The following is a 12,363-nucleotide window of genomic DNA, read 5'->3' as shown; positions in this document are numbered from 1 at the left end:
GGCATTATAGAAATAGCGTGGGATCCTCGCTGTAGCTTTGCTGCTTTCTGCAGCTAAGCTTTTGAAAATGTGTATACTGAATAGCTCCATGCCATTTTCACAGTTCTTTTTCTCTATGTGTAACCCTGTGTTCATCATCACAGTCTTGCTTTCAGTGCAGTGAATTTGCCATACAGTTTAAATGAGGAAGCTTCTGTGATAAGCCATCCAGCATGGTTTGTCTTCTTATTGCAAAGACCTGTTCCATAGATTCAGCAGAATGTTACAAAAAATAAATCTCTGATAAAATCAACACTCACACTGGAAACGTTAAGTCATTGAATTTTAGAGAAGTTAACATTATTTTGTAATTATTTTCTCATTTTGCTCCAAGTTAGAAAAGTTTAGTTCTTTTATAAATCAGTTTAAGACCAGAACTGAAAAGCCATTTCCTTTTGCGCTTATCAAATGACAAGGATGAACAGCTACAAAAAATGTTAACAAATAGCAGCTGTTTTGCATTATTGTGCTCCTGCTAAGCGGATGTGGCAAGAGCACAAGTTCTCATTTCTGCCATATATTTGTCAGAAATTATGCAGGAATTCTTTATAAATAGTGATGTGCTATGAGAGTTCAGAAAGTAGTGTTTGATATGTTTTTTGAAACTAGAATCCAAATACAGAAAACAGAACAGGTTTTAAAAATACTGTCTGGTTTTAGTTGACAAGAGTTAATCTTGATTTACATAATTCAAATGAAGTGAGATCAAGGGTATAATGTTTAATTTTATGTGTTCCAAGGATATGACTGTGAATAAGTCATAACTCAAGGATTAGATGATTTTTTCTTAGGTGGAGTTTTCTGCGGTTTATTTGTAATTAGTATAATTTGGTAAGTGGTCAGAAGTCTCTATATGAAGGCAGTGAAATAGCATCTATAACTATAATGGAAAAGTTGTCCTGAATTTGACACCAGGTAATGACCACTACTCATCTTAATGAAAATTAGAAAAACTGAACTTAAGTGTATGGCTAGGCCCATGATGATAGAGTACTATGTGCACTCTATATGATCTTCCTGGGTACATCTGTAAGCATTACATTGCTTTGTTTATTAACAAAATAAAACAGTCATCATCTTGTTAGTTACAGAAGGTTGGTCAGTAGCGTATATCACAATATGTATGCTACTTATATGTCTCTTATGTACAACTGTGGCTAAGAACCTGTGCCAAAAGGAATCCATACCAGTCTGAGTCACTGCTCTGTATGTAGCAGTTGGATACATTGAGCATTACACTCTAGTGCTTTAATTATCTTACAGAAAATCAGCTTATTCCTGAAAGTACAGTTTTCTTATCTGTCCAGAGCGTACTAGGGCATGAGAAAGCAAGACAGAGAGGATGCAGACGAACACTTAGTGCTACTAAGGACTGAAGTATTTTAATTCTAGTTCAGTACCTAAGTCACATTTTCTGTTTCCAGATTGGTTAGAAATTGCTTAACAGTTTTTAGAGGCAAATGTTAACAAAAACTGAATTTAAGCATTCCTGTTAACAAAATGGTATTGCGTAAGCATATATGGAATACAGAAACAAATTTGTTTAAACACTTGAATTCCAACAGAAAATGCTAGTGTTTCGTCTTATCTAATAAACTGTTACCCTTTACATATTTTATTCTATTAGGATCTATTTTCCAGTAGTACAGTTTTATTGCAAGAATGGTGCTTACCCAATACATGCCATCTTTCTGTAATAATTACTCTTTCTAATTCATAGCATTTTTCAAATGACTAAACACAGTATTTAGATTGCCTTATGGTACGTTTTGTAAATCTTTTTGACATAACAGGACACTGTCTAATTTTCCCTGTGAATATTTTTTTCCGTAGAATAACAAGCCTCCAAATCCACCAGCTTATATCTTCATGATTGATGTATCATACAGAAATATAAACAGTGGCCTAGTTAAACTCATATGTGAGGAACTGAAGACTCTGCTAGATAAGCTTCCAAGGTAAAGAAACATACGTGTGTTTTGCTTAATGTACCATACTGCAGTTTTCAAGAAGCTATGCATGTTGACAGGTAAAACCAAGAAAGTACAAAAAATGACAAAATTTACAATACAGGCATTTTTGAGGTGACCAAAAGTTAATTTTAAAATTGCTGGCGGTTTTTGAAAAACTTACATTGATATCTGGGTTTACTATATGAACAGGAATGTGTTGTACTGATTGAACATGTAGCATTCTTTCTTTTCTTTTCCTGTACTGAACTCTAGTGGTGTTACCAGCTAAGTCTCAGCTTGTAGTTTTGACTTTACTTGCTGTAGTTCTGTTTACTGCAGTGCTGCTTTTCTTGTTAGATTAAGCAGAGAAATACCACAAACCAGAATCTCAAGACAGTAAAGTCTCTCTAAAGCCAGTGTTGGTGGGTTGTATCTTTAGCTCTTTTTTGTTAATCAGCAGAACTCTTAGCTTGCTTTGTTGTGAGATTTTTCTACCCTGGTATGTATCTGAGAGGGGAGCAAATCTTGTAGGCAGCTGACATTCTGTTAAATATGGCATGTTTGCAATGTCAGTATTAAACGTGTAGTAGTACTATTACTACTGATCTGTAGTAATCACAGTATATTACTTTAGTGTAGTTTCGTGTAGTTTTTAGTATATGTTTAGTGCAGTTTTCATTAACATTTAAGTAATGTCGACAGTTAAATGAAAGCAGTGGAAGTCAGACTGAAAAAATTAAGTAGACGAGGTGTTTCTTAGTTGAGGCACATGAAAGGATTGAAGAGCATACAGAAAGAAAATGCATTCCAAATAACAGTATTTGTAGAGGGAGAACAGGCTTAAGAAACAGAGGGAGCAAAGTGAGGAAGAGTGGGAGACAAGATCCTTGAGATAATCTGGAATATGTTAAAAATCTTTTTATCCTATGTGCTTGTTGGATCTCTGTGCATGAAAGAAATTCCAGTTCAGGGTGGGGAGTTAGTTTGTCAGATGCCCATGTAAGACCATCCCTTGAACACTTCGTCATTGAAGATTACACTGGAGACACGAGTGTTTGATACTGTCCTGCACATATCTCAGAGCTTTCTATCAGGAGTGGTCATGACTCTGAAGATGATAAAAGGCCGTGAGCATAGTAGCAAAAAACAATTGGCAGTTTAGGAACACCTAGTCTTGAATAGAGAAAGTAAAGGAAAAATGAAAGCAAGTGTATCTACATCACAAGAAATAACATACTCTTTTCCTCACAAGCACTCTGTAGGTGTCTGCTGCTAAATACCCTGTTTGCATGGACAAAGTTTTCATGTCCACTGAAAAAAGCAGGATAAATAAATAAATAAAGGGCAGGCCCATGGGTTTCTTCAGAGTGGTCTGTTGCCTTTAAACAATATGAATTAAAAATAATCAGGCACTCACTCCACCAGCATTTGTGGTGAAATTTTTATTTTGGTGCTAAGACATGAACTTCACTGTGAGTTCATTTTCTGTTGCTGAAGAAAGACACCTGCAAAAATATTCTGCTGTTATCACATGAGGTGAAAACATCATGCTGGGAATTCACCCTGTGCTCAGATTTCCGGGAGCCCAAATTCTTTAAGAGGAAAGACTTCTGGTTAACAGAGCAATGTATGTAACAAAAAGGCCACTGGTGTAGCGGCTTGTGGCAGGTAAGCCTGTGAGAATGGCTGAGAAGTGAGAAGTTAAAGCTAGCAAATAAAGGATTAAGTTAGGTGTCTAGAGACTTTGTGTTAAAAGGGCTTTAAGCTTCTGCAGATTTGCAGCACAGCAGAAAACACATTATTTGCTTGCTAGAAGTTTTAGGGCAGACACTTTCAAATTTAGATGTTCTAAACCATAACACTGATTCTCAATTTAGAGAAATACAGAGAAATATGTTTACAGAAATTGTGCTCCTGACCTCAGAAAATCAGGCTGTTTGTACCAGTATGATTTTTAGACATATAACTTAAAAACATTTCAGTACATTTGATTCAGACATCTCATTGTGAGATGTTAAAAAGAACTAAGTGTGTTAGCTGCACAGGCAATCAGCTGCTGTGTTTGACAAGTGATCTTTAAAACAATGATAGAAGAAATCAAATTGTTTAAAGTGTGCAGACTGCCAGACTGTAAGGAGCAGTGTCTGATGAAATTGTCCCAAATACCCGCTGTGTAAAAGTGTTGGAACCAGTAGGATGACGCAGCTATTTCTCCTTGAAGTAGAAAAGTGCTGTATGTGCCTAAAGTTAGTAATAACTTGTCCTGAATGCTCCCTGTTAATCACGTTACTTAGAAAATAGTAGTGTCTGATTGCTAGGAGTGATTAGAGACTTGCATTCAGAAAGGATGCATCTATTTGAGTTAGAGGATCTTGGAGAGATTATTTAAAATGCTTCTTTACGGAATGTGCTCACACCGAATATTGGTTTGTTTTAAATTAAAGGTAGCCCCTTTCTCATCCAGCTGTTTCCACAAAACAGGAGTGGTGGATTAGCATTCTTTATTGACACGAGTGTTAAAGATTGTAGACATGAAAAATCGTTTCCCTCCCAAGCTCAAGGTTTTAGATGAAGCTTGTAAAACTAAGAGAATGTGCTATTTTAGAGTTAATTAAGACTAATTTTTGGAATACGATTGCCTTTTACTAAACTTAGGGCTGCAAACCTGGTCTCATTAGTCTTATTAATGATACTGCTACTAATGACACAGTAACTAGTGCTTAAGGGAGTTACCTCCTGAAAAACAGCTCCTGAGCTCGCTGCTTGCAGTGCTCTTGCAGGTGTAGCTCATGGCAGCAGTTTGTGAGCTTTAGTTGGCCTGGAACACACTAGGAATAACGAGAAATTTCTATAGTACATTTTCTGCATGATGCACAGCTGAGGGATCCAAGACCTTTTGCTGCTTAAAAGCAGTCCTGCCAAAGCAGAAGATCGAGCCACCAAACTCTGAAAGTCACCAGACATTCATTATTCAAGCCTAGTAACTGTTCTCTCCAGGCATTGATCATTAGTGTCACTGAATTACAATGTATTCTAAATAAAGCTGATTTTCTGATTGTGTCTTGTAAAGGATTGTCCTATTCTCTCTTTTCCATGTTTTGAAGACATGGTCTATTCTTTATCTTAGATACTCTTGCCTGCTTGAATGGGATGCGCAGTTGATAGGGTTGACTTTAATATATATTAAAAAATAAAATGAAATTACAACAGTTGATTTAATATGGTTGTTTTAATTTGACCTGAGGCAAAGAGTGGGGCAATTACATCTGGTTGGTTGTTTGCTTTGTTGCTCCCAGTACAGATAATGATCTGAAAGCAGCCCTGTATTTCAAAGGAATGCTTTCATTGCAAGGCCAGAGTTTCAAAATTATAACCACTTGTTTTTTGCTTTTCTCACAGAGAAGAGCAAGAAGAATCCTCTGCAATTCAAGTTGCTTTTGTCACTTATGACAAGGTCCTCCACTTCTTTAATGTACAAAGTAACTTAGCTCAGCCTCAGATGATGGTGGTCTCGGATGTTGGAGTTTTTGTTCCTTTGCTGGATGGTTTCCTTGTTAACTCTCAGGAATCACGATCTGTTGTTAACAAGTAAAGTACAATAATTCCATATCTGAATAAGAGTTGAATGCTTAGAATAGGCATTTTCCCTTTAGTCAATTGTGTTACAGGGTTTTGGAGGATGCATGAATTTGTTGAAATGCTTTACAAGTCAGCAGATGCATCAAGTCCTGTATTTCCACCTCTGAGGGGAAGCAAAAGTGGTAGCAGCAACTCACAATGCTGAATCTGAAAGCCTGTTTAGACCAGCTGTGAGCCAGGCATCTTCAACTCTGCTTTGTCAGAAGTGGGAGGGCGGGTTGCAGCTTTGTGCCATGTTGCATGTTTTTCCTGGTTTTCCTCCTATATATGTGATGCACACCTAGCTATGACCTAAAGACTTTTAAGTCTTTATCCATACCAGAACTCCTTTATTTTTAGCTATTTTTGATTTAATGCATGTTCCTTTATGTTATCAGCTTTGCAATAATGCATTTCAATAGAATTTTAAAATTCATGTTTCATTTTATTCTGGCTGGAATCCTAAGAAATCAAAAATTTTTAAGTGTAAACTTGCATGGTAAAGAACTTCCTCTATGAAGACTTGGTATGTCACATATTTGGGGATTATCCCAAATACGCTAACCAGTTGAGACACTGAACCTTTCTTCTTTCATAGCTTGTTGGACCAGATTCCAGAGATGTTTGCAGACACTAATGAGAGTGAGACCATCTTTGCTCCTGTTATCCAGGTTGGCATGGAGGCACTAAAGGTTAGAACGTTCCTCTCTGTAAAAGTAGTTCTTTAATTAGGACAAGACTTGATAACCTGCAGTTTGCTAAAGACCAGTGCCAAATCCTTCTACAATTCAAGTAGCTTTCTGTATGTCAGGGATATCCCTTGAAATGCTGGCATTTCTGTGGAGCGATGCCAGTTAAAAGAATGACACCATGATCCACCACAAGATTTGCAGGGGCAGAAAACAGTCAGTGGTGCTTTAAAATAGTTGATTTATCTGTGAGCTGTGTACAAGTAGATCTCAAACTTTGAGTAGATAAATTGAGCCAAAATTACACAGCATCTGTCAAGTCCGTTTCTTAAATATTTATTTCTTCTTACGCATAGTAGTAAAAGGTATGTGTGCAAAATATATATACATTTGGTTACCACTTCTATCAAAATGTTCTTTCCCAGTATTTGACTTCTACAAAACAAACTTAACACCCATAAATGTAAATTTCCTTTTGATGTTGTTCCTATAAAAAAAGCACTTCTCAAATAAACGTTTTATTTAACTTGTATTTTAAAGTTGTAAGTTGCAAGGATGTTCCCTGTGAATTATTAATATGCATATACATGTGTTCAAGAAAATAACTCATCTGAAAAGAGTAAAATGTATTCCTCTTTGAGATTAATAATTTTTTAGAAATCATATATGCATTTTAGACACATTGTCAAAAGCAGCGTCAGTAATTCTTGATGTGTATTATGACTGGTGGTAAGTCAATCTTGCATTCTTTACAGACTACTTTTTAAGAGTAATTGAAGAAATTGGCATTCATGATTAAAGATAACTGTGCTATTAGGGGTGAGATTCAGCTCTGTTAAAAGTAAGATACTGTCTTTGATTGCATTTCTGCCATAGGAAGCAAATTCCTTGTTTTCCCAGAATGCCATGGCTTATTTTGAAATGTGGAGTATCTGGTGGACATCTTAAGATCTGGAGGGGAAGCAGTACCGGAGCCCGTTTGTGTCAGTAGTCTCAGGTATTGCATTTCTAAACTAGATGTGTGGTTAAGCCTGGAGCAGGAAAAGGGCAAATGCCTCCTTCCTTCCTTTCACTTTCACCCAACTTCTTCAGTGCTTAAGGACTTCAGAATTCTGAAGACTAATCAATTTTCATTCCTATCAGCTGTCTCAATATCAAGTGAAAAACTGGATTTTGTAAATTTTGGTGGAAGAGCTTGTTAGCAATACAAAGATGCCTGTGGTACTGCTACCATTGCTGTTCTCTTCTTTGGAATTGAAGGTTTTTTGTCAGCAGCTTGCCATCCCAGTTTGCAAATCCTATGGCCTCATTAGAGTTCTAGATAACAATTGAAAACTTGAGTAAAACCAGCATTTACTTTATTTCTTAGTGACAGGAGTTAATGTTAATCACAAGTTTTGCTGCTCTGCATTTTAGTGTAGTTTGAATGTGGAATCTAGTCCAGGAATGTAATTGTCATTCTTCTCTAAAAATACAATGGATAGCAGTGCACCCAAACGGAAAGAATCTTCTGTTAAATTACATTTCCTTTTAATTTATCCAATTTAGTGTTTTTACCTTTTATCCTTGTTGCTTGTTGCATAATGCTTGTATCTAACTGAAATGTCTCTAGGAGAGGTATTTCTAGTTTTTCCCATCAAGATTCTAGCGTCCAGTGTAGGAATTAGTGTACTGGTGCATCATCCAAAGGATCTATGTTAGACTAAGTTATTTACTGACATAAAATTCCCGGTTTGTTTTGGGACTTCACTTCCATCAAGTGTAAAGACTAAATGAATGATTTGGCTCTTAAGAACTTTTGCAGAAAGTTTGCACTGTTCTTAGAGACACCACAGCATATGAAAATTAGGCTTGTTTATCTGAGAAGTAGAATAAATGTCAATATGGTGTCTTTGCAACAGGCTGCAGAATGTGCTGGAAAATTGTTTATCTTCCATTCTTCATTGCCAACTGCGGAAACACCAGGGAAGCTGAGAAACAGAGATGACAAAAAAACTACTCAATACAGATAAAGAAAAGGTATTTTCTACCTGGAGTTCACAAGGGACTGCTATTACACTGAATTCCTCTAGTATAGAGCCTTGGTCTTTTTCACTTCTTTTCTTTTACAAAGAATTGTTGATTAAATATATAATATTCCCATATTAGACCGTGCCCTGATGATTTAGATATAGAGAATAAATATATAGGTATTGGCCCTACAAGAATTCCAAGGCTGAAGTATGGTCGAGCAGCAACACCCATTAGTAAAGGAAATCGACCAGCTGCAAATAATTCCACCCACCAAGAGCCTTTGCTACCTGCTAGGTGTGATTTAGTTCTACAAGAACAGACTGAGTGTTCAGTGTTTATAAGTGGAATGTATGAGCAGGGACAACACGATTACAATCAAATCGATGTCTCATTTTTATTTTTCATTTGGGTATTTGGACTGTGATTGGCTACCGACGGTATCTAATGTTATCACATTTGTATTTTTTTAATTCTGTGCAGACACTCTTCCAGCCTCAAGTAAATTATTACGAGATTTTAGCCAGGGATTGCGTGGCTAACGGCTGCTGCGTGAATTTGTACCTCTTCCCAAATTAGTACGTGGACATACCCTCCCTGGGTCTTGTCACAATGTACACTGGAGGAACATTGTACAACAATTTCCAGGTAAGTGATGCAAGTTTCTTACCTGTCAGATAGTAACACCTGGGGATTGGTTGTTTTTATTTCAAAGCATTCTTTGACAGCGTGAAAGTAGAGCGACTCTAGAAAAATTATTTATAAACCCCAGGGGGTAAAATTCAAATGTATAAACAGCAGATCAGGCTCAAATAGGTATCTTGAGACCGTAATTTTACTTCTACATAAGCTGGTTGTTATCTTAAAATTAAACCCACTTACCTACATATGGTGACATCTGAGCAGGGTAGTCAATCACTCCTGCATTTACAGTTTAAAATGCTTATGATAAAGACACTCCTCCCCAAAAGAAAAGCCATAACAACACTCGTTTGTTTAAAATTTCATGGGAATCTTTATGGGGAATAGGGGACTTTCTCCGTGTCATCAGCTGATCTGCAAAACCATTTTTTGCTAAGTGAACAAGGCTACTCTAATTTTTAAAGCTGTACCACAAAATCCCAGCTAGCCTGCAAGGGTAGGTGCAAGGACGGACATTACTGGAGACAGGTTTGATTGAAAGGAATTCTGCTTGTCCAAGCCTAGTGATGAATTAACGGTGGATACTTGCACATCTGTGTTTCTGTTAATAAAGCAGCAACTGGCATTTCTTGCCAATTTTAAAAGAAAAGAGATGTTATTTGTGAAAAGATTTGATGGGGGGAGGGCAGGGGCAGATTTCACAGCGGGCTGGCGGAGTGTTGGATTTCTGCTGGTTTGCTGCCACCCCGTGGTGAACTGCACCTTGTGCTTTGTGCTGTCAGCTCAATTCAGATAGCCCCCAGTTCCTCACCTACCTCAGGAAGGACATAGAAAAAAAGACCGGCTTCGATGCAATAATGAGGGTTCGGACAAGTACAGGTAACGGTACCCGTTGGGAATGAAAATAAATATGCATGCATATGAGAATATATAACTATAATTAATACAGTGCTAGAAGTGCTCTACAGATCACTCGCAACATCAGGCTTCCTGTTTTAACTTCATTATGTACCTTTTGAACAGTATAGACTGGTAAAATGAGTGTGCCCTTACTGTATATACCTACTTAGATCTGCAAATACAGTTAAGGTTTCTGATCACTATGCATGCGTCCTGAAATGCAAATAAGTTGTACAAAAGAGAGAGTTGTTGCTGGACACTTATATGTTCTTTCATTACTTCAAATGAAATTACTGTTCCTACTTTTCGACCAATCATTCTTGCCTCAAATGCAAGTATTTGAGAAATACAAACACACAAAATGGCCAAGTGGACAGTGCAAAAGGTTCTGGGGCGTCTCTGAGCTGCAGCACCACTTCATGGCCCATCAGAACAGCTTCACTTTGTCCTCACAGTGGCTGTTGACTGAGGCTGCACACCCCTGAGGAGAAATGGTTCCCATTTTAGTAAGCACAACTGAATGATCAAAAAAGAAGTCACAAAATAATGTCACTTGTACCTGTTATTTTTAAATAAAATAAGGTTTGTTTGTTTGTTCTAATCTGGCTACAGGCTTCAGGGCTACTGACTTCTTTGGTGCCATTTACATGAACAACACCACAGGTGTAGAAATGGCAGCAGTTGACTGTGACAAGGCAGTGATGGTAGAGTTCAAAGATGATGACAAACTGAATGAAGACAGTGGCGCCTTAATTCAGGTAAAAAAAACTTAATGACATGCCATGTCTTGAAATTGTGAGTAAGAACTTTCACAGCCATAATAATAATAAAAAAGTTATGCCGTAGCACTGAGGCGAGGAAGGTACAGCTTGCACAGACTCTGGTGTCATAGTACTACTAATAAAGTAAGTTTTCAGTTAACTAGCCAAAGATTGCTACCTTGCAATGCCAGGCTGTTCCAAAACTAAAGAAATCTGTGCTTCCCTTCTTATTCTTATTCCCTCAGTAATAGTTCCTGGAAATGCAGATTAGGCAATAATTAAAACTGGCATTTCTCTGCCAAATTGCCAACACGTGTGATATGCCTGTGCCTAACAAAAGATGTGCCCCAACCAACAGCAGATAACGTGAGGTTGCTACTTACTGTTCTGGGTATTTTGTCATGACATTTTTCTTTTATTAACGGCAGAAAATGTTACAACTTGCAAGGTTTTGAACTTAAGCTATGGAATTACCTGAACTTTCATTTCTGCTCAGCTTAGCTTTTATCTTGCATCTATAAATACACTTCATAGGCTAGCAGTTAATCCTTGTACAAATACAGTACTGTGGAACATCCAGTTTGATATGTCTGCCGTCACTTCCTGGAGTGGTGCTGCAGCAGTGACAGGAAAAGTGCGTGCCATGTAGATATTGTGTTTACCTGGCTTCCCTGTGACAGAGGCATGTGGCAGATCCAGTGCATGTCTGACTACAGTCACCTGCAGTTGGTGTTTGCCCTGCAGACTTCAGTTTGTAGCTGTAGACAAGATGATGAGATTCTTTTTTGATTGTGGTGGTAGGAAACAAGCGCGTGCCAGCAAAATGTTAGCAGTCAGGAAAGCTTGAGCTCAGTTCCTTTACTTTCCATACTTGGAAAAGGGTTTTCCCAAATGCTAACATTATATTGAAGCAGAATTGGAGTCACAAGCAAATTTTTAAATTATCCCTCCAATTTTAATATCTAAGTCAATGGAAGGGACGAGATACAGGGGCGGGGTTAAAAGGACTTCATGTCACTTCGTAATCAATTTATCCATGTAAGAAGACCCACTTGACTTTTCAAGATTACTAACTTTTTGTGTTGCTGATAACAGGATGAGCAGATACTTCTCAGCAAGCTTCTGATGTCTGGTATGGTGTCTTTTCAGTTACGTTCCTTTGGGGCACTCTTCTTAATAGCACGTTCAAGTATTACACAATTACAAGGGATGCTTTACAGATTTCCAGTCAGTGGTCTCTTGTTTTCAGATGATACCATCAGTATGTAGCAAATGAGAGAGTAATAAGCCTTTCAATCAGTCATATATTTATATACTTTTATGTCATTTATATACTTTTAAGGCTAATAATTTTTATAATGCATTAATCTACTTCCACAAAATGTGCAGGTATGTTGTTCCTCTAGTTCATTAATGCTGAAGCAGCACTACCAGGCTGGGCTGTCCTTGGGCATAATTACATGCCTTTTATGCACTAAGTGGTGGCTCTTACACAATGGAAGCTTTGAGGATCGACTTTTTGTTTTAAACTCAAAATGAATGGTAATTGGCTCATCTGTGTTGCAGTGTGCTGTCCTTTACACATCAATAAGTGGACAAAGAAGACTGTGCATACACGGTATCGGTTTAAACTGTAGCTCCCAGTTAGCTGATGTCTACAAGCCTTGAGAGACTGACGCACTTATCAACTTCTTTGCTAAGTCAGATAAAGTTATAACAGATTGGTTTTGTTTCCTTTTTGCTTTCTCTAGG

The 12,363-nt window shown here is 37.5% G+C and overlaps 1 pseudogene; it reads left to right on the top strand.

The window, feature by feature from the left end:
• LOC125184060 (protein transport protein Sec24D-like) overlaps positions 1 to 12,363 on the top strand; it is a 212,545-nt pseudogene that overhangs the window by 198,690 nt on the left and 1,492 nt on the right.

This window comes from Anser cygnoides, chromosome 4, assembly GCF_040182565.1.
Source record: "Anser cygnoides isolate HZ-2024a breed goose chromosome 4, Taihu_goose_T2T_genome, whole genome shotgun sequence".
NCBI lineage: Eukaryota > Metazoa > Chordata > Aves > Anseriformes > Anatidae > Anser > Anser cygnoides.
The sequence above is the reverse complement of the archived record's forward strand: the minus strand, read 5'-3'. Positions and strand labels throughout refer to the sequence as shown.